The following is a 20,700-nucleotide window of genomic DNA, read 5'->3' as shown; positions in this document are numbered from 1 at the left end:
CGCCCTCCTCCCCAAGTTCCATAGCCTCCTCACCCAGACGCCCAAGAATGCAGGGGGAGGCTCCGGGCACCCAGCCACTCCACCCCAGAGGATTGCCCAAGCAACAGAAGGCTGGCATTCAATATGTTTTGAAATGTAATATGGCCTTGTCCTTCCCGCCTCCCCTCATCCACCACCCCATCCTGTGCTTCCCTCCTCACCCACCGCTCCAGGGCTACCTTGAGAGTTTTCCCCCTATTTGTGTGATGAATTAATAAAGAATGCATGATTTTGAAACAATAATGACTTTATTGCCTCTGAAAGCGGTGATCAAAGGGGGGAGGTTGGTTGCCTTATGGGGAAGTAGAGTCAACCAAGCGGGCGGGTTTTCATCAAGGAGAAACAAACAGAACTGTCACACCGTAGCCTGGCCAGTCATGAAACTGATTTTCAAAGCTTCTCTGATGTGCAGGGCGCCCAGCTGTGCTCTTCTAATCGCCCTGCTGTCTGGCCGTGTGTAATCGGCTGCCAGAAGATTTGCCTCAACCTCCCACCCCGCCATAAACGTCTCCCCCTTAGTCTCACAGATATTGTGGAGCACACAATAAGCAGCAATAACAGTGGGAATAATGGTTTCGCTGAGGTCTAAGCGAGTCAGTAAACTGTGCCAGCGAGCTTTTAAACATCCAAATGCACAGTCTACCACCATTCTGCACTTGCTCAGTCTATAGTTGAACTGCTCCTTACTACTGTCCAGGGTGCCTGCGTATGGCTTCATGAGCCATGGGAGCAAGGGGTAGGCTGGGTCCTCAAGGATAACTGTTGGCATTTCAACATCCCCAATGGTAATTTTCTGGTCTGGAAAGTAAGTTCCTTCCTACAGCTGTTGAAACAGAGCAGCGTTCCTGAAGCTGCGAGCATCATGCACCTTTCCCGGCCATCCCATGGTGATGTCAGTGAAACGTCCCTTGTGATCCACCAGTGCTTGCAGCACCATTGAAAAGTACCCCTTGCAGTTTATGTACTGGCTGCCAAGGTAGTCTGGTCCCAAGACAGGGATATGGGTTCCGTCTATCGCCCCACCACAATTAGGGAGCCCCATTGCAGCAAAGCCATCCACTATGACCTGCACATTTCCCAGAGTCACTATCCTTGATAGCAGCAGCTCAGTGATTGTGTTGGCTACTTGGATCACAGCAGCCCCCACAGTAGATTTGCCCACTTCAAATTGATTCCTGACTGACCGGTAGCTGTCTGGCGTTGCAAGCTTCCAGAGGGCTATCGCCACTCGCTTCTCAACTGCAAGGGCTGCTCTCATCTTGGTATTCCTGCGCTTCAGGGCAGGGGAAAGCAAGTCACAAAGTTCCTTGAAAGTGCCCTTACGCATGCAAAAGTTTCGCAGCCACTGGGAATCATCCCAGACCTGCAATACTATGTGGTCCCACCAGTCTGTGCTTGTTTCCCAGGCCCAGAAGCGGCATTCCATGGCATGAACCTGCCCCATTATCACCATGATGTCCAAATTGCCAGGGCCCGTGCTTTGAGAGAAGTCTGTGTCCATGGCCTCATCACGATCATGATCGTGCTGTCGTCACCTCCTCGCCTGCTTTTGCAGGTTCTGCACATACTGCAGGATAATGCGCAAGGTGTTTGCAATGCTCACAACAGCAGCGGTGAGCTGAGCAGGCTCCATGCTTGCTGTGGTATGGCATCTGCAGGAGAGCAGAGTTGCAGCAGAAGCGGTGGATGATGATAGATGCCACGAGAATAGATATTTATACAGAACGACGAGAGGACCTGCGAGGTGGATTCATGGCACCAGAAGAGCAGGAGAGCAGAGTTGCAGTGGAAGCGGTGGATGACGACGACAATTAGCAGTCCTAGTGCACCGTCTGCTGATGGCAGTATGGCATCTGCATGGAAAAAAGGCACAAAACAATTGTCTGCCGTTGCTTTCACTGAGGGAGGGGCAACTGACAACATGTACCCAAAACCATCTGCGACAATGTTTTTGCCCCATCAGACATTGGGAGCTCAACCCAGAATTCCAATGGGCAGCGGAGACTGCGGAAACTGTGGGATAGCTACCCACAGTGCAACACTCCAAAAGTCAATGCTAGCCACGGTAGTGAGGATGCACTCCGCCAACTTAATACGCTTACTGTGGACATACGCAATCAATTGTATAAAATTGATTTCTAAAAATCAACTTCTATAAGATTGACCTAATTTCGTAGTGTAGACATACCTGAAGAGCTGAGAATCCTTGTCTGAAAACTAGTTTTATTAAACTGAGGGAAACTGAGATGACATGGAAAGAGATAGAAATCAATGAAATACTCCTGCTGACTTGCTCTAATCCTTCTTTTGCTGTTGCACTGCAGACGGTAGCATAATGCAAGGCAGTTCCATCGGAGGTGAAATTCACTCCTTTGCAAATGGCAGCACAAGGTCTGTGCAACACCGAAGGCCAATTTAAGCCAAGAGGGGTTAGATCTTGTGCTGACAAGGGGTGAATTTATTTTGTCCCCCCATATCCCCAGTCCTGCACCCCCACCCGCTTGTTTGCCTCATTTAGCCAGTACACTTCAAGGTAGAATCACCATCAGCATCACGCTGAAGAGGAAGAGCTGCATCTGAAGGCTCAGAGAAAAACAAGGTGCTAAAACAAGTGGTGAATAAATGTCTATAAATCCGTGATGGGGAACACACATCTTTCCCTTTCCAGAAGCCTGCCTTTTGTCCCACCCCTCCTCTAATGGATCTCTGTGCAAATGGAGCTCCATGGAGTACCGGGGGGCAGGGGAATAGAAGGGAGTGGGGGAAGCTACTCTCCTCCGTGCCGTTGCTTTGCAAAGCCTGGGGATTTTGGCATAGTAAACCCGATGGGAAATAGTACAACTCAGATATGTATTAACTCTCTCTGGGTACCCTTGGTGCAGCCGCAGGACAGGAGCCATGTCGCCAGGGGGAGACCGTTAGAGGAGCAGCAACCATTCCTGCAGCATGCCCACAATCATTCTGCCCCCGGATCATCCAGATTCGAGGTTGGGGATGGCCTGGCATCCAAAATATGCCACCCCTCCAACCACAGGGGATGGTTCAAGGAAACCTCACTGACTCTTTCACTACCATAAGCTCAGCTCCTCTTGCAGGTTCTTCCATGGATCGCTCCATTAGGAAGTTGACTAAGACCCACAGATTCATTTCACATAAGATGCTCAACAGCCATCAAATGGTAACAATTTACAGTCATTACTGACCTAGCCTGACTTTGAGCCTGCAGCCTAAAGATGACAAGCTCTCTATTTTTCTACAGAGAGAGTTAGGTTCTGTGCTCACTTCTACAGGTGTAAATGCAGAGTAACTCCATTGACTTCAGTGGGATTATTCCAGATGTACATCATCATAACTGACAGCAAAATCTGACCTATGTATGTAGTTAGCTGACATCTAGGTCAGATTTTGCTTTTAGTTCATCTTATTCTAAATGATAAGCTCTCCTGAATGAAACTTTGTCACTGTGCAAAAGGGTAATGTATGAAATTAGAGCTGGTAAAGGAAAAATATTTGCCTTGAAAAACTGGTCTTCTTTATAAAACAAAACTTTTTGGGAAAACCTGGTGACTTTTTCGAATTTTTTCAGTTTTCAAAACGTTGTGACTTTTTAATCAAAATTAATGGCAAAATTTTTAACAAAATATTTTGTTTACCAAAAAGATGGTTTTCAGTAAATGAAAAATTTAAAAAATATTGGAAGAAAACTGGTCCCTGCAACTTTGAAATTTCAAAAAATAAATTGCAATTTTTTTCTTTTCAACTAGATCGATGAGAAACACCCTTTGAAATCTCTATGAGTGAAACCCACACACTGAGGGGGCATTACAATCAGAAAAACAACCAACAAGAGGGGTAAGAAAGTTGACTTAGTAAAATGTAATGGATAGGCCGGGGGCAATTCTACCGACACACTGCCACAGTCAAGATCAGTAGGACAGAGAACGTATTTATCTTCACAGCACCCTTGTGCTGAGAAATACTGTTATCCTAATTTTATAAACAAGGAAATGAGGCACAGAGAGGGTAAGGCCCTTAGGCTTGCCAACTTTCTGATTGCAGAAAACGCAACACCCTTGCCCTGCCCCCACCTGGCCCCTTCTCTGAGGCCCACCCCCACTCACTCCATTCCCTCCCTTGCTCTCCCCAACCCTCACTCTCTCATATTCACCAAGCTGGAGCAAGGGGTTGGGATGTGGAAGGGGGTGAGGGCTCCATCTGGGGGTGCGGGCTCTGGAGGGAGGCCGGGGATGAGAGGCTTGGGGTGCAGGAGAGGGCTCCGGGCTGAGGCCGAGGGGTTCGAAGCGCAGGATGGGGTGCAGGCTCTGGGAGGGGTTTGGGGTCAGGAAGGGGCTCAGGGCTGGGGCAGAGGGGTGCAGGCTCCAGGCAGCGTTCACCTCAGGCGGCTCTTGGCAGCGGCCGACATGTCCGGCTCCCAGGTGGAGGTGCTGCCAGAGGTCTCTGTGCACTGCCCGCACATGCAGCCACCACCCCGACAGCTCCCAATGGGAGCTGCGGAGCTGATGCTTGCGGTGCAGGCAACACATGGTAGCCCCGTGGTTGGCCCTGCACCTAGGAGCTGGACATACCAGCTGCTTCTAGGAGCCGCATAAAGCCAGGGCAGACAGAGAGCCTGCCTTAGCCCCGCCGACCGGACTTTTAGAGGCCCGGTCAGCAGTGCTGGGTCCCTTTTCGACTGGGCGTTCTGGTCGAAAACCAGATGCCTGGCAACCCTAGCCCAGATCCTAGAATCTACAGTATTGATTTCAGTGGAAATTAGGAGCTTAAATACCTTGGCGGACCTGGGCCTCACTGACTTGCCCACAGTCACACAGGAGCAGGGATTTGAAGCCAGGTCTCCCGGACACTACACTAGTGCCCTAACCATTAGAATATTCTTCCCCTCTGAATGTATCCCCTCTAAACTCAGTCTTTGAAGCATATCAACTTACTTTTCTGACAAAAAAAATATATCAAGTTTTTTACTACTAGAACCATATAGCCAATGCAGCTACAGAAGAGTGAGCTGGATTCTATTCTGCCACATCAATACAAAATGTCAGCTGAGTTTGGATTGTAGGGTCTTTAACTAGGAATGCAAAAGTCACACAGAAAAGTCCAGCTTGATTTTCAAGTCTCCAGACTGTGTGTGCAGAGCTGATGGGTACACAAAGCATCTTTTGATGTGTAAGCTAAGCACATTTGATCTGAAACTCACTGAGAGATGGAAAATATGGAGCTTCACTCTTTTTTTAAAAAAAAAAAACACACACACTTTTCACCATAGAAAGGAACTTCAGTTAACTGTAATTTGAAACTTTTCTCTGTATAAATAGTTATTATTTCAGTAGCTAGAGTATCAGTCATAACATCTAACGATGAGGAGATTGTTGCCTTATAAAATTCACAGCTGGGTAGCTACATGGCTCAAGGCAAAGCCTATTTTAAAACACAGTGTTTTAGGAAGGGGGATGTTTATTAAAACATTCTGTCTATTAAAAATATATGATGCATCATTGGTCATTCCATGTGATGCGATGCCAGCCCTTTTTTTAGGCAGACCACTTGGGATAATATCTGTAAGCCTGGCAAGCCTGTGTGACAAGTCCACATCCTAAGACTTTACTAGTCCATCAAAACAGAAATAAATACATTCCAAAACCAGAAAGTAAATCACCAGTACCTCTCCCACAATGTGCCCATAAACCTCTGTTCATGTGCAGTAGCCACAGTTGGTCTCTCTACCGCTGTCAAAGGCTGACATTCAAAAAGGTGATAATTGCTTGATCTCGTCATGTCAGAAGCGATATGAAATAATAATGCAGCCATGGCTTTTTCTAGATGTGGTTCAGAGGAAACACAATGTTAAATAATTCTTTTACTCATTCCATAGGTATTTTGCATTCACTTGCAGGATACGGTGCACAGAGCTTGGGGAATGTAACAGGTAGAACTGTGTGGCCAAAAACAAATCAAAATCACAACCCATCCATCTATCCTATGCCCACCATGTAGTATCTGTGCATCTCCCTTTGGCATCCTTATTAAACATAAATATACAACAGTAATGATTCGAACCACTGTAGGACATTTTGTGCCCCTCTTACTCATATTGGTGAGCAATCACACACATGTATAGGCCCACTGGAGTCAGTGGGCTTACCCATATGAATAACTGCTCAGCCATACAGAGATGTTCACATTCTGGCCCTGCTGTGGTAACATTGTTTTAAGCTATGGTGTTCAGGACCATTGCTTTAGAAAACGATCACATCCTTTTTTAATAAGGGGTGCACAATAGAAGTCATCTTTCCTGATATAGCCCAGCATCTGTAGGAATTGCCTCCTCCCACCTAAAGATGTTGCTCCTGACTACTCAGAGGCCTCTTGTTGAAAGCAGCACCAAATCATAGTCAAGTGGAAGCAACATACATGAAGCAATACCACATCATGGGAAAGAACTCAAGATACAGTGCTGCTATTTAAAGATCTGGCCAGGCTGCAGTCCACTTGCCCTTCTCCCCACCCTTACCCCTGCCCTTTCATTTTGGGGAACTAGAAATGTCAAGGAAAATCTGAATTTTCTTTTGTCTTTAAATGCAAGTTCCTAGCTCTTTTCATTGTGAAATGATCTCTGAGATTGTGAACTAGCTATTGCAGGAAGCTGAGGTATAGATCACTTGCTGGGATCATCTGAGGATACGTCACTAAATCAACTTCCTGCCCGTTGCCGGGGCCTCAGGCACTGGTGCACCTCATTCCCTGCTATTCTTTGACCATGGCACACACTAGTTTAGTTATTCAAGGGCTGTGATACTTTGGTCTAATTCTGGTTGTTGGGTTTGGTGTGGAAGTGGCCGGGTGGTGTTGGTGGCCTGTGTTATACAGGAGGTCAGACTAGTTTATCTGGTGATCCCTTCCAACCTTTAACACCATGACTCCACAAAATTTGTCACTAAAGAACATTTCTACAGAACACAGCTTATTCACGGTCCCCCCAACAGTCTCCCAGGGTAGACTTTGAGATTCATGAAACTCATGTTCACAAGTCCCACAGAAACCAACAGAACTCCACTGGACATCACATACAGTCCTCAGCTAAAACCTCTCCAACGCATCATCAGTGATCTACAACCCATCCTGGACAACAATCCCTCACTTTCACATGACTTGGGAGGCAGGCCAGTCCTCGCCCACAGACAACCCGCGAACCTGAAGCATATTCTCACCAGCAACTACACACCGCACCATAGTAACTCTAACTCAGGAACCAATCCATGCAACAAACCTTGATGCCAACTCTGCCCACATATCTACCCCAGTGACACCATCACAGGACCTAACCAGATCAGCCACACCATCACCGGTTCATTCACCTGCACGTCCACCAATGTAATCTATGCCATCATGTGCCAGCAATGCCCCTCTGCTATGTACATCGGCCAAACTGGACAGTCCCTACGTAAAAGGATAAATGAACACAAATCAGATATTAGGAATGGCAATATACAAAAACCTGCAGGAGAACACTTCAACCTCCCTGGACACACAATAGCAGATTTAAAGGTAGCCATCCTGCAGCAAAAAAACTTCAGAACCAGACTTCAAAGAGAAACTGCTGAGCTTCAGTTCATTTGCAAATTTGACACCATCAGCTCAGGATTAAACAAAGACTGTGAATGGCTAGCCCACTACAAAAACAGTTTCTCCTCCCTTGGTGTTCACACCTCAACTGCTAGAAGAGGGCCTCATCCTCCATGATTGAACTAACCTCGTTATCCCCAGCCTGATTCTCGCCTGCATATTTATACCTGCCTCTGGAAATTTCCACTACATGCATCCGACGAAGTGGGTATTCACCCATGAAAGCTTATGCTCCAATATGTCTGTTAGTCTATAAGGTGCCACAGGACTCTTTGTCGCTATTACAGATCCAGACTAACACGGTTACCCCTCTGATACAAGTCCCATGGGTTTGTAGGAAACTGCAGATCAGTTCACACTTGTGAGCAGCGGTGCCGTCTGGGTTGCTGTGTTTGCTACCACGGTCAACACAAGCTCCCTCCCACAGTGATCAGCCTTGTGTTGAATTGACTCATCTACAGAACAGCCAGCTTGGCCTATGAAGATTAAAGGGGGCATATCAACAGCATGAGAGGCAACGTGGTCTCATGAACTACGGCTGGGCTAATAGCAAAGGGACTGCTGGGCTCTGATACCAGAGCAGACAATGACTTACCGTGTGGCCTTTGCCATCTCACTAATGGCCAAGTTTTCACAAGTGCTGAGTGCCCACAAATCCCACAGAAGTCAACAGGAGCCGCAGATGCTCCGCACATCTGAAAATCAGGCCACCGAGTGCTAAACTCCAGATCTGAATGGTCTTTACTACCTTGCCTTTGTTGTACGGGAAAATACTGTGTTTGAACAGGTGGCTGCGTTTTTAAAACATACTTGGCAAAATGGCTTTGGACAGCTTTTTATAAAAATGACTTTCCAAGTTTGTTAGGTTGGTGTACAATGTAATTAGGTTTGATTTGTTTTTCAGGTGTTGGGGCCAGAGCATGGTATGGCGTTAAAAGACAACAACGCTGTTGAGACGTTGGTGGAATGTTGTATTTTCCAACTTTAGCTTGTGTTTGTATGAATTTAATTCTCATCACACTTGCCAGAACGACAGCCCTGAAATCCTCTATTAAGCCACAAAGCAAGTGCAGCACCAGAAGCAGCAGTGCCCACGCTGTCCCACCAATATCCCTCAACTCTTGAGCCGGAGGGCACCACCTCTAAGGATGAGAGAGAGGTAGTTCAGTCTCTAGGCCAGTTCATTCCTTGGTCTTTTTTATTGAGACTGCCACCAGTGGTGTCAACTCTGGTGGTGATTTTTGTGATAAAGACACTTCCTCAGTGGGAAATGAACTGAGACTCCTTTCACTAGGATTCTCAACAGCCATCAGATGATGATGGTTTGTGATCATTCGTGACTACAGCCCTGCTTCAGCAGCTCCAGAGCTGCAGCTGTGCAGGGAACCCCTGTCAAACTGGGTCCTGGGAGTGCCTGCAGTACATGGTTTTGATCTTGTTTTAAGCATCTCATATTCTTTTCCACCAAATGGGCACCATCTCCCATTACTTTGCATGGGACTGAAGCCACAGGCTGCCCTAAATCAAGATGGTCACCATTTCCCTATAGTCTTTGCCTATGAAAATGAGGATGCCCTTCGTCAAGGTGGCCACTTTCTGCCATTGCTTTCAATGGTACTGAAGCTAGGATGACCTCTGGGAAGATGGATGGCCTGTGGACTCTGTAAGTCAGGAAACTGGACTGGAAACTTTGAGAAGGCAGGGAAATGTTAAAAGCAGGTGAGAGAAACGGAGGGCACATTGGAATAGAAGGAACAGAAGGCCAGATATATTCTCATATGGCAATGCAGGCATTGCCGCAGGCTAGCAGTTTATCAGCATTAGCCACCCAAAATGGAATGAAGCGTTGATGGGGCCATGGCTTTGTCCCCCTGCACCTCCACAACTTAGAATCCTGATGATCAAGCACATAATGGAGAGCACACATATGAACCTGTTAATATGGTGACAGAGAGAATGCAAATGAGTTTCCCAGAAGCAACTCTACCTATGTCCGCTAGAATATCTCTTGTGGTACCCACTACAACACAGCCCCTCAAGTGAGCCTCTGGCTGCAAAAGCCTGATCTAGCCTATCTACTGAATAATTTCCCAGGAATGTACTTTCTTCCTCAAAAAAAACCCACTAGGTAATACTTCACCATTAAGGACCACAGTGTAATGTTCAACAAAATAAATCTGACCCCACTGTAATCCCAGCGTATAGCCACATGACAAAACTTGGATAAGATTAGCCATATTAACACAAGACAAATGTTCCCAAAATGTCATCCTTCCATAATTATTTTAAAATTATTTAAAATGGAAGTGCAATTCTGGGCAGAAAACCTACCCTATGAAAGAGACCATGCTACAGCGCATAGCTGTTCCCTATCTGTCTTCCAAGTTCTATATATTTACTCATCTTATGTACAAAAACAATTTTTTTTAAACTACTGTCAGCCCGGCAGAGTCAATACAGCAGCAACAAAGCAAGCTGTTCTGCCTCATGGCTCATCAACATTTCTCACATTCTGTATCAAAACACAGAACATTAGCAAATTCAGCTGCCCTTCAAAATTTCAGCGCTGTTCAGGAGAAAGCATCTGTGCCTCTTCAGCTCCTTGTGCAGCTGACCCAGGAAAAGAGTTTGGCTTGCCAGGGGTGCCCATATACTCAAATCAAATTGCTCTCTATGGCTTATGGCTGCAGAGCTGATAGTGGGGGGTTGAACTCTGCTCTCTTTCCATCATTCCACAATATCTACTCCTCACTCCACTTACCCACTCAAAATCCATGGCAGCACAGCTCTATGGAGTTTACTCTTAGCTCTGAGCTGCAGTAATTCATTTGTACCACTTGTGTATGAGATCAAAGATGTTAGAAATGGAAAAGACACAACTGAATTTTTTTGTACTATTGCTTCTGGAATGTCAATAAGAAGCAAGTCAATAAATAATAACAATCTTGATTCCTTCCTCTGGACTTCCCAGTGCATTCTGTTTGCACTATACCATATATCTTACTTAATCTGCAATTTCTTCAAGGCAGCGCCAGCCTGTATTTTGTGTTTTGAATCACTCAAGCACATTATGGGCACTTAAAGAATACATAAATAATAAATTAATAAGCAAAACATCTTCTACATATGCCCACCCCCAATAGATCACAAGATTTGAGAACACAAGATAAAATGTATTAATTGGTCCAAAAGACCAACTTCATTTAAAATGCACAGACACCAAAATGAAAAATTTCTGCACACATACTTGTCTCTATAGTTCCTTTGATCTTGAACTTCTAATACAGTTTAACATAAGCCTCCATCATTACTATTTCACACAAAAATCTTAGAGTAAATCAGAAGTGTTCACAAATTAATAAACGATTCCAGGGTAATTCACAAATAAATAATATATGGTTATTCATCAGCAGTGCAAACACTTTCCCTGTGGCCTAAGCATAAGGGTGACTTAAACATGGGACCATATATAAAGTTAGGTTCTGGATAAGGATTTCCTCAGAGGTCAAGGGAGGGGTTAAATTTTGGCTCAGCATTTTATATAAGGGTCAGCCACAAAGTTCAAAACTAGAGCCACATCTGGATTTGAATCTTTAGTCTGGGGTTGTTAGATCCAGAGGCATTTGGGTTCAGGCCCATCTCTAGAATCTCTTAGATGAACTGCTAAAGTATGGATGAGCACTCCATGCTCTAGAATCCTTTGGGATAAGAGGCAGTAAATAATTGCTGAATATATTATTAGCTATCATTCAACATCGATTAGCATTTGTGAGGTTCTCAAATCTAGGAATTCCGGAAAGGTAAGATGCAAGAGAGTCCATTAAATAGGCACACAATTTAGGTGTGGGAAAGGGATAAATTTCTCTCTGTGTACTATTAACCTTCCTCCATCACCTGAAAACTGCTAGACATGCTGCATTAAAGTGACACCTGTTTCAGTTCACTATTGCAAACTACTGCAGGGCTTTCCCTCCTGGCTATTGTCTCCAGTATACCATTGCTTGGTCCTGGAGGAGTCATGTCAGTGTACTCCACATCTAAAGACACACAGCAAATGGAATTAAAGAAATGAGACCTGTTGGATGATCCAGGTCGTCTCCCTTCAAGTGCAGGATGCACTCCTCTGATAAAGGACATATCAGATATTAAACAGGTCAAGCTTGAAGAAGCCAGCATTAAATGAATACAAATACCAGCTAATCAGGGCTTAAATCAGAATCTTGCAGACCAGAGTTAGGGGCCTATGCTGCACATAAAAAATAGGGTGGAATTTTCAGGAGCCTAAAGGAGTTAGGCACCCAACTCCTCTTGAATGTCAATAAGAATTAGGCACCCAGAGCTAGATTCACAAAAATATTGGGATACCTAAAGATGCAGAGGCACCTAGTGGGATTTTTCAAAAGCAGTGAATGAGGTTAGGTGCCTAACCTGCTTGGGTGCTATGGAAACCTAGCTATCTACATCTATAAATACCTTTGAAAATCCTGCCCTCATTTCCCTGAGGCTCCATTGAAAATCCCAGCCTGACTTGTCCTGTATAGGAGGGGTGTTTTTTTAACAAGGTTGTTTTACACAGTTATGGTATCTTAGTAACACAGATCCTCCCTACAGTACTTTGCTATTAAATTTTGGACCTAGTGAATAGAGACTTAGGGTTGTTTTTTGCAAGAATGATCAGGTTTGCACATTAGGGAACAGAAAAGTTTGAGAGTACCCAGCACCAAAATTATTCTATCAACCAAAGCCAAGTTCTGAGTCATCCCCCACCCCCTACAGTTTCATCCTCACTGTAAATAACTAAACTAGAGCCATTAAACTGAAGGAACTAGGTCGTTACAGTCAAAACATTTTATCTAGAAATGCTTCCTATGGTGTTATGATGTCCAGCTGTTGTTTTTATATACAAAAGGTTTTTAAACGTGAAAAACCACACTACCAGTATTCAAGACACCACAGAAAACACTTAGACAAAATAGTTCTGATTCTGTTCCCATTTTTAATTCACAGGGATTTTTGGTGGGAGCAGGAGCAGGCTCACTGTTTGGTTCCAAAATGTGATTCTTTTTATTATTAAGCAGATGTCCTTTTCTCAAAACTTATGTTTAACATGAATAATGCAACTTCTTTATTTCTGCATACAGCACATACCTAGTCCACCCTTATCAATAAATTCCAGTCCTTTTAGTGTTGGATTCTGCTATGTGCATATCTGGCAGCCTAGCATGGATAGAAAAGATGCTGCTAGGTTGGAGGAAAATAGTAAACCGTGCAGAAAAGGTGCCTTTTTATCATGTGTGTAGTGCTTTTTCCTGACTGTAATCTCTCACACAATAGGAAAGAGCCAAAATTCCATCCTTACTCTTGCTTTTAGCAGCTGTCCTCTTATCACCATAGAGAATTTATCGCACCACTGACAGATGCTGAGATTCAGAAGCTTGAACTGAAAGCCAAAAACCAAGAGATTCAGCGTGTCAAAGAAAGACATGTCAGAGGAAGCAAGTGATGCCCATCAAGTAAAGGTCTTAAAATCCTGAGTCCTTCTTAATAGGAGAAGATTGTGTTCAACTCACACATTAACAGAGACAGGATACATGCTGTCAAAGTTACCAGAATCTGAAAGTAGTGGGTGAAACATACGATGTTCCCAGGGATTCCTATTATTTTTCTACCCTTAAGCCTCTCCCCTCTTGCAAGACTCTAAATCCTAGTTTCATATATTAAACTACATTACATTCTGGCTAATCAAGAGAGCGGATGTTGGAGGATATAACCCGGTTTCAGACAACTTTGTTTCAGATAGTCAAGGTTGCACTGCATGTATTTTTGTACAATCAAATACACTTGCATGTCTTCTTTCCACCCACATTACACACACATATAGAATACACATGTATCATAAACAAAGTATACACTCGTATATCACTTACATTCTATAACAAGCATCAATTCAATACACACATACATGAGCCCTGTACATAAACGTGAACTAAATCCCCGAAAAGAGTTGCATGCATTTATATACAGGCAAATGGAAGTAGGAATTTTTGACACAACATGACAGAAAGACAGCTCTTTTCTGTAAGCATTCAGACCCAGAAAACGAAAGATCCCTGATATTTTCAACCCAATTGCCTTTTTTTTATTCACAAACAAAGATGGCCCAAATACAGACTTCACTCCTGTCCGCTGAAGGGCTCTTGTGTGAATCTTGAAGCAAAGCAGAAGTCTCCACTAATGCTAAGAAGACTCCACCAATGGATAAAAACAATCCAACAGCCCTTGCCTCGCACACACACAATTTACTGTCTAAGAGCCTCACTCTGCATCCATTAAAGTTAACAAGAGTTTTGCCATTTATCTGACTGTTAAAGAAAAATGTTAAGCCTGATTCTACAGTGACAGAGTGACATCTGCAGGAAGATTTTAGAAGAAGCTGTTATACGTATCCTCAAGTACACTCTTCATACGCTTGAGTTTGCTACACAGGTAACAAATATTAAACAATTATCTTGGACTTCAGTTATTATCTCTTGTAATAAGCTTCCTGTTTCACAACTTCTGTGGCCAGAAAATCAGAATGCAGCTAAAAACTCATTCCCACACTGTGCTGCGATAAAATGCAATGTAAAGAAAGTAAATGAAAAATATCATGCTTTTAATAATTAGATTATTAAAAGTCGGGGAAGAATTATGAAAATGTCAATCATTTTCATTCCACAGATTTCAAAAGTGAATGATTTTTTTGTTTATTCAAAAATTTTTCTGGACATTTTAATGAAATGTTTCCTCTTTCTTCACTGCTTCATCCATTTTTCTACAGAAAATGGGTGCAAAAGACAAGTCATAAAACATGCACTGATTAAATTAACCAGATCCCTCTACTAAGTTTCTCACTGTTCTGTAGTTCTGTTCCTTAAGACTGGAGAATTATTATAAATGTATGAGTATTATTAGCCAAAATAGCACAAAGTAGATAAAAATTACAGAAAACAAAATAAAAATTGTGAGATGATGTTTAGAATACAAAAACTGCACATGGGAAATTATAACTGAAGAGACAATAAATCAATTCAATTCATTCAAGGTCTTATCACAATTCTGTTACAAAGCCAAACTTCCCCAGTTCAGCAATAGTCCAGGGAAGTGATTTTGGTATCAAAATGGAGCTATTGTTCCTTAAATCCCTTACAACAAATCAATCTTATCTGCCAATGGAATTATGGGACTACACGTGGGAGTTTAGCCAAACAATTTGACAGAAGAATTCAGACAAGTTAACTTAATTATCAAGGAATGTCAATTCATTTCAAAGTTATCTTGCCCAGGTGATACTCATAGCAAACCTTTGTCACTGACGAACACACATTAAAACCCAAAACAAAATATGCAGGTAATTATTTTGAAGGTATTCTAATTTCTCTGGAATTTCATCAGTGACTGTTATGCTACTTTGACCAAAGATTTAAATAGTGGTAAAATCTTTAGCTTACAAGCCAATTCAAAGTTTCTTCCTTTTCTTGTCTAAGAAGCTGCTAATTCTCTTGATCACAAAATCAGTGTGAATTTTAGGCTGCTTTCTTTGGGCATGGCTACACTGGCAGATGTAGAGCGCTGGGAGCTAAACCAGCCTTCGGAGACCGCTGCCTGGTGTTTACACTGTCAGCTGCAAGCGCACTGGTGTGGCCACCTTAACGGCTCTTGCAACGCCACAAACAGCAGTGTATTATGGTAGCTTTCTTAGTGTGCAAGTGGCTGCAACGTGCTTTTCAAATTGGGGTGGGGGGGCGTGGAGTGTGACAGGGAGGAGTTGTGTGTATGTGGGGGGAGAGACAGTGTGTTTTGGGGGGCTGAGAGTGTGTCAGCATGCTGTCTTGTAAGTTCAGACAGCAGCAGACCCCCTCCCCCCCCACACACACACACTCACAACAGCAGCATTCCACACTAATGGTTTGCTTTGTCCCGGGGCAGATAAGCATGCCGGCTGTCAGAAACGGAGCTTTGGAAGGGGATATCCGTGTGCCTGCAGCCGATTTCAAAACAAATGAGAAAAGTGGCTACTTGACTTCAGGAGATTCAGGCCAATCACAGCACAGTAATGCAACACCTCATTCACACTGACACCCGGGCGTTTCAGCCAAGGCACAGCAAGCTTTATGCTTCTCGTGGAGGTGGATTACCAGGAGCGCTCCAGCTGCAGAGTCCAGGCGCTCTATGTGCCTTGTCAGTGTGGACACCTCAGAAGTTAGGGCGCCCAGGGCTGCTTTAATGCACTCTAACTTGCAAATGTAGCCAAACCCTTTGAAACACTGAGGGCTTCTTTTGGTAATTTACATAGTTCTAAGTTAGTGTAATGAGTTTCTTCAGCCTCAGCACCCTCAACTGAATTACTGATTCAGTGTCTACCAATGTGATATATGCCTTCATGTGCCAGCAGTGCCCCTCTGCCATGTACATTGATCAAACCGGAAAAGAATAAATGAACACAAACCAGACATCAAGAATTATAACATTCAAAAACCAGGAGAACACTTCAGTCTCCCTGGACACTCAATAACAGACTTAAAAGTGGCAATTCTTCAACAAAAAAACTTCAAAAACAGACTCCAACGAGAAACTGCAGAAAGTGAGCTGTAGCTCACGAAAACTTATGCTCAAATAAATTTGTTAGTCTCTAAGGTGCCACAAGTACTCCTTTTCTTTTTGCGAATACAGACTAGCACGGCTGCTACTCAGAAATCTGCAAACTGGACATCATCAAATTAGGCCTGAATAAAGACTGGGAGTGGCTGGGTCACTACAAAAACTAATTTCCCCCTACTGATACTCACACTTTCTTGTCAACTGTTTGAAATGGGCCACCTTGATTACATTGGCCTTATTAGCACTACAAAAGTGATTTTTCCTCCCTTGGTATTCACCCCTTTTTGTCAACTGTTGAGAATAGCCCACTTCCACCTTAATTGAATTGACTCATTAGCACTGACCCTCCCCTCCCCAGTTGGTAAGGCAACTCCCATCTTTTCATGTGCTGTGTATTTATACCTGCCTCTGTATTTTTCACTCCATGCATCTGATGAAGTGGGTTTTAGCCCACAAAAGCTTATGCCCCAATAAACTTGTTAATCTCTAAGGTGCCACAAAGACCCCTCATTGTTTTTGCTGATTCAGTGTAGTTTCCAGACACCTAAGACTAAATTTGTTAGTGAAATGCAAGTACACATCACACATTTTAGTCATTCAGTACTTTCTGAGAAACATTTAGCTTAACATAACCAAGTTGTCACTTGGATAACAACACATGTACACAAGTCATCTTTCTCCTATCAGTTGGAACTGACATGAAGGTGGGCTCTCCAGTTCAACTTCACAGTTGCAATGACTATTTTGAGATAAGAGTTAATTCAGGTGACTAACTAAAGGTGACATGATAGCTGTATTCTTCTTCACTTTCCAGATTTTGCAGCAGTCTTCCTAACCAGAAATTTAAAAGATTGAGTTTTAATAGGGTGCTTGTCAGCTACATGACTATTTGTTACCTAGTAGAGGGCACTCTCCCTGACCATGTGATTGCAGTCCCTTTGACCAGATGGTTTGGCTTCAGGGAGCAAGGTGTGAACAACACATTTTTATACATCTTTTGCTTGCCCAGTTCCTCTTCTTGGCAAAGCCAATGTGGCCCCAAAAAAAAAAAAAAAAAAGGAAGTGGCCCATGCTTCAGATAAAGACTTGAAATGCCTAACAAGGATGAGAGTTATGTTCCTTCTCATCATCCTATGATGAATTGAGCCATGTCCTTTATGACTTCTTAATACTTTGTGTCTGGGAAATTCCAATATCTTTGTGCAAAACATCTTGTGCCGTACCAATTTGTGTACACCATGCTGGGCTGGCTGTAAATTGAACCCCAAGTGGCTTAGCTCTGAACAGCAACCTACTTCCACAAGTAATTTCATCACCTGGTTACTCCCGGGTATCAAGTGGGCACAATGGCTACTGAAGAGATTTGTTTTCCATCTTAAATGTGACTGGTTAGTACTATAACACTCTTGGCCCTACAGTCAGATCTGCAAGAGTCTGCCTGTGTAAATCCACTTTCAGGACTGGAGTCTGTGTGCATCTTCTTCGAAAAATCTTTGAAACTAACCTCATAATTCCTGTTTCCAAAGGGACATACGTGCTCCACAGCATTAAATGTGAGAAAACCAGCAGACTGAACCTAAGATCAAGAACAAAGCCTAGGAAACAGACAACTCAGATGCCAATCAAAGAAGCAGAAAAACATGGTTTTTGGAAGGTAAAGCACATTTACAGAGTTAAACAAAAGGACTCCATAACCTTACTATGTAGAGTGAGTGAAAAGGGCAAGAGATGAATAATACTGGAATAAAATACAGGAGTATCTATAGAGTGACCGCTTTTTCTCAACTCACATCATCAGGTTACTGGCCTTGACATTTTCTAAAACATTTCTGCTCCCAGCTGAGCAATAGCTGGTGAAGTAGGGATCTATTAGTGGCCAGAGGACAAGGAAATCAAGTGGAAAGGGGAAAGAATCAGAGAAGAGGAGCAGCAAACACATAAGAACATGCTTAACTTTAAGTGCCACTAAGCTAACTGACTTTATTGGAACTTAAGTTAATGCTTAAGTGCCTTGCTTATAAAGATGGGATTACTCAGGTGCTTAAAGTTAAACATAGCTTAAGGTTTTTGCTGAATTGGGGTCCCTATGACCAAGTCTTATGAGTGTATTGCTTATTAGGGTCCTAAGACACACTAAAGAAAATATGGATCCAGAACAGTTGGTAGCTAAAGAATCACAACCTGGTGAAACAACTGCTGTTTATGGTGACATGAAGAACTAGAAGCAGGAGGGACATGAGGCACTTTCAGAACATTCACCTAAAACATTTAGTGCATGATTGATCACTGGAAATATATGAGAGTCGTTGTGTGGCTGGAGCTGATTAACTAGTGGAACCAAACATTATAACATGGAAAAGTATAAAATTTGAGGGTTATATAGTGCAGCTGGCTATATAATACCTTTGTAATTTATAAGGCTACAGCATCTGGCTCCTTGCTGTCATTAGATTTCAAGTAGACAGAATCCTGAGTCTTTTATTTCACAGCGCAAATTTCTCTGCCATGGGAAAATCTTTAAAACTTGCAAAGACATTTTGGTGAAGTATTTTTCACATATTTGCTCAGAAAGATCAAAAGGAGACAAGGAAACTGTAAGAAAACAGCAATGCATGTTATGGGGAAGAATTATTGTCCATTATCTTAATTTTAAAGTTATGATTATGGGACCAGATCCTCAGAGGGATTAAGTCTGCATAGCTCTTTTGAAATTGGTGGAGCTGCGCTGATTTACAGCAGCTCACAATCTGACCCATGATCCTTTTGAAAAATGAGGCAAAATGATCCTTTAGAACAGCGGTGTCCAATAGAAATTCAATGCTAGCCACACTTGTGGTTTTGAATTTTTCTTATTAGCCACATTATAAAAAAGCCACATGCATTAGCCACAATTCAATAGCCTATTAGCCACATGTGGCTAGTGGCGAACGTATTGGACACCGCTGCTTTAGAAGATTTCTATTTATTGCAAGATTTTTGCCTTGGTCATTGTTCACTTAATACAGTGTACACTGGAGCAAAGGAAATACTAACACTGCAAAACATTTTCAATATTCACTCTAATTAACCAATACAGGCAGCGCAAGTATGAAGGGCTTCGTTCTGCAACGTACTGAGTCACACCTCCTATTAAGTACTTTACATCATCAACTCTCATTGACTTCAGTGGGAGCTGAAGGCACTCAACTCCTCGCTGCATCAGGCCCATAGTTTGGAAAGACTGGCAGTTTAGTGCCCACTGCAACTTGGTCTGTATAGAAATCTTACGATTCATGTTTGTAAAACTGCTACAGCACTTACATGTTTGAGTGTTTGCAAGAGCGTGGGTAAACCTTTTTCTCTGTTAAATAAAATATTTTCTCAACTAATTAACACCACAGGCTGGCATCTACAGTAAATGTTCTGTATAGATTGAAGGGAATGACTATTGTAATTTTTAAAATAAGCATTTTTTCAATGGCTACTTAAAGAAACTCACCTCATTTTGACAAAAAAAGGCAACTACTTCTAATTTCATATATCTGAAAAGTGAAAATATACCTCTTTTTATGTATTGGAAGAGTCACCCCTGTGCAGAGGATTCACATGAGGACTATGCGCTACATAAATCCGATCCTGAGGACTTCAGTGGTGCATTGGCCTTGTACTGGTCCCTTGCATAGAGTTGAATTTCACTCACCAAGAATGGCTCTGGTCTAGCAAATTTCTTTTTGAAACATATTGTGAAAATTTCAATTAATTTACTGTATTCATCATAAAAATTCACTATATGCCATTGTTATTCTTGCATAAAGCGTTTAAAGCATGTATTCCTGATCAATAGAGTATACTGTTACGAATAAAAATTGAGACAGGGTGAACAGAAAGAGGCCGATCCCTCAAACAAGTAGACACATGTAACTTTACTTACGTGAGTAGTCCCACTGACTTCAGCGGAACTACTGATGTAAGTGAAGTTACGCACGTTTGAAGGACTGAGGCCTACATCTGAATATTGGCATTATAATCTCTCCACATCGTTACCAATAGGTCTCTCCCTCTATATGCACAATCCTTTCCCTGTGCCTGCAAACCTCTGCCTTCATTGGCTTCTTCCTTCTCCACTACATGCATGACAAACATTCTTTGCTCACTGTCCCCTTTTCCCTTGTATCACAACCACCACTCCACCACCTTTCCATGGCCACCCCATGACACTGATTCCTGCTGGAAGAATGGAAAGGGGGAAACTTACTGAAGACGTGAAATGGACAGCAGAGCTTTGACTGTAATTCCCCAACTGATGCACTTTTTGTGGCTGCCAAACCTGCTAAGCTTTTCCTTTTGGAGCACGAATAGACATTTGCCTGGGGCTTCTTCCCACTGAACTAAGGTAGTCAA

Source organism: Lepidochelys olivacea, assembly GCF_965140295.1.
Source record: "Lepidochelys olivacea isolate rLepOli2 genome assembly, chromosome: 4".
NCBI lineage: Eukaryota > Metazoa > Chordata > Testudines > Cheloniidae > Lepidochelys > Lepidochelys olivacea.
This window is presented reverse-complemented; position numbering follows the sequence as displayed.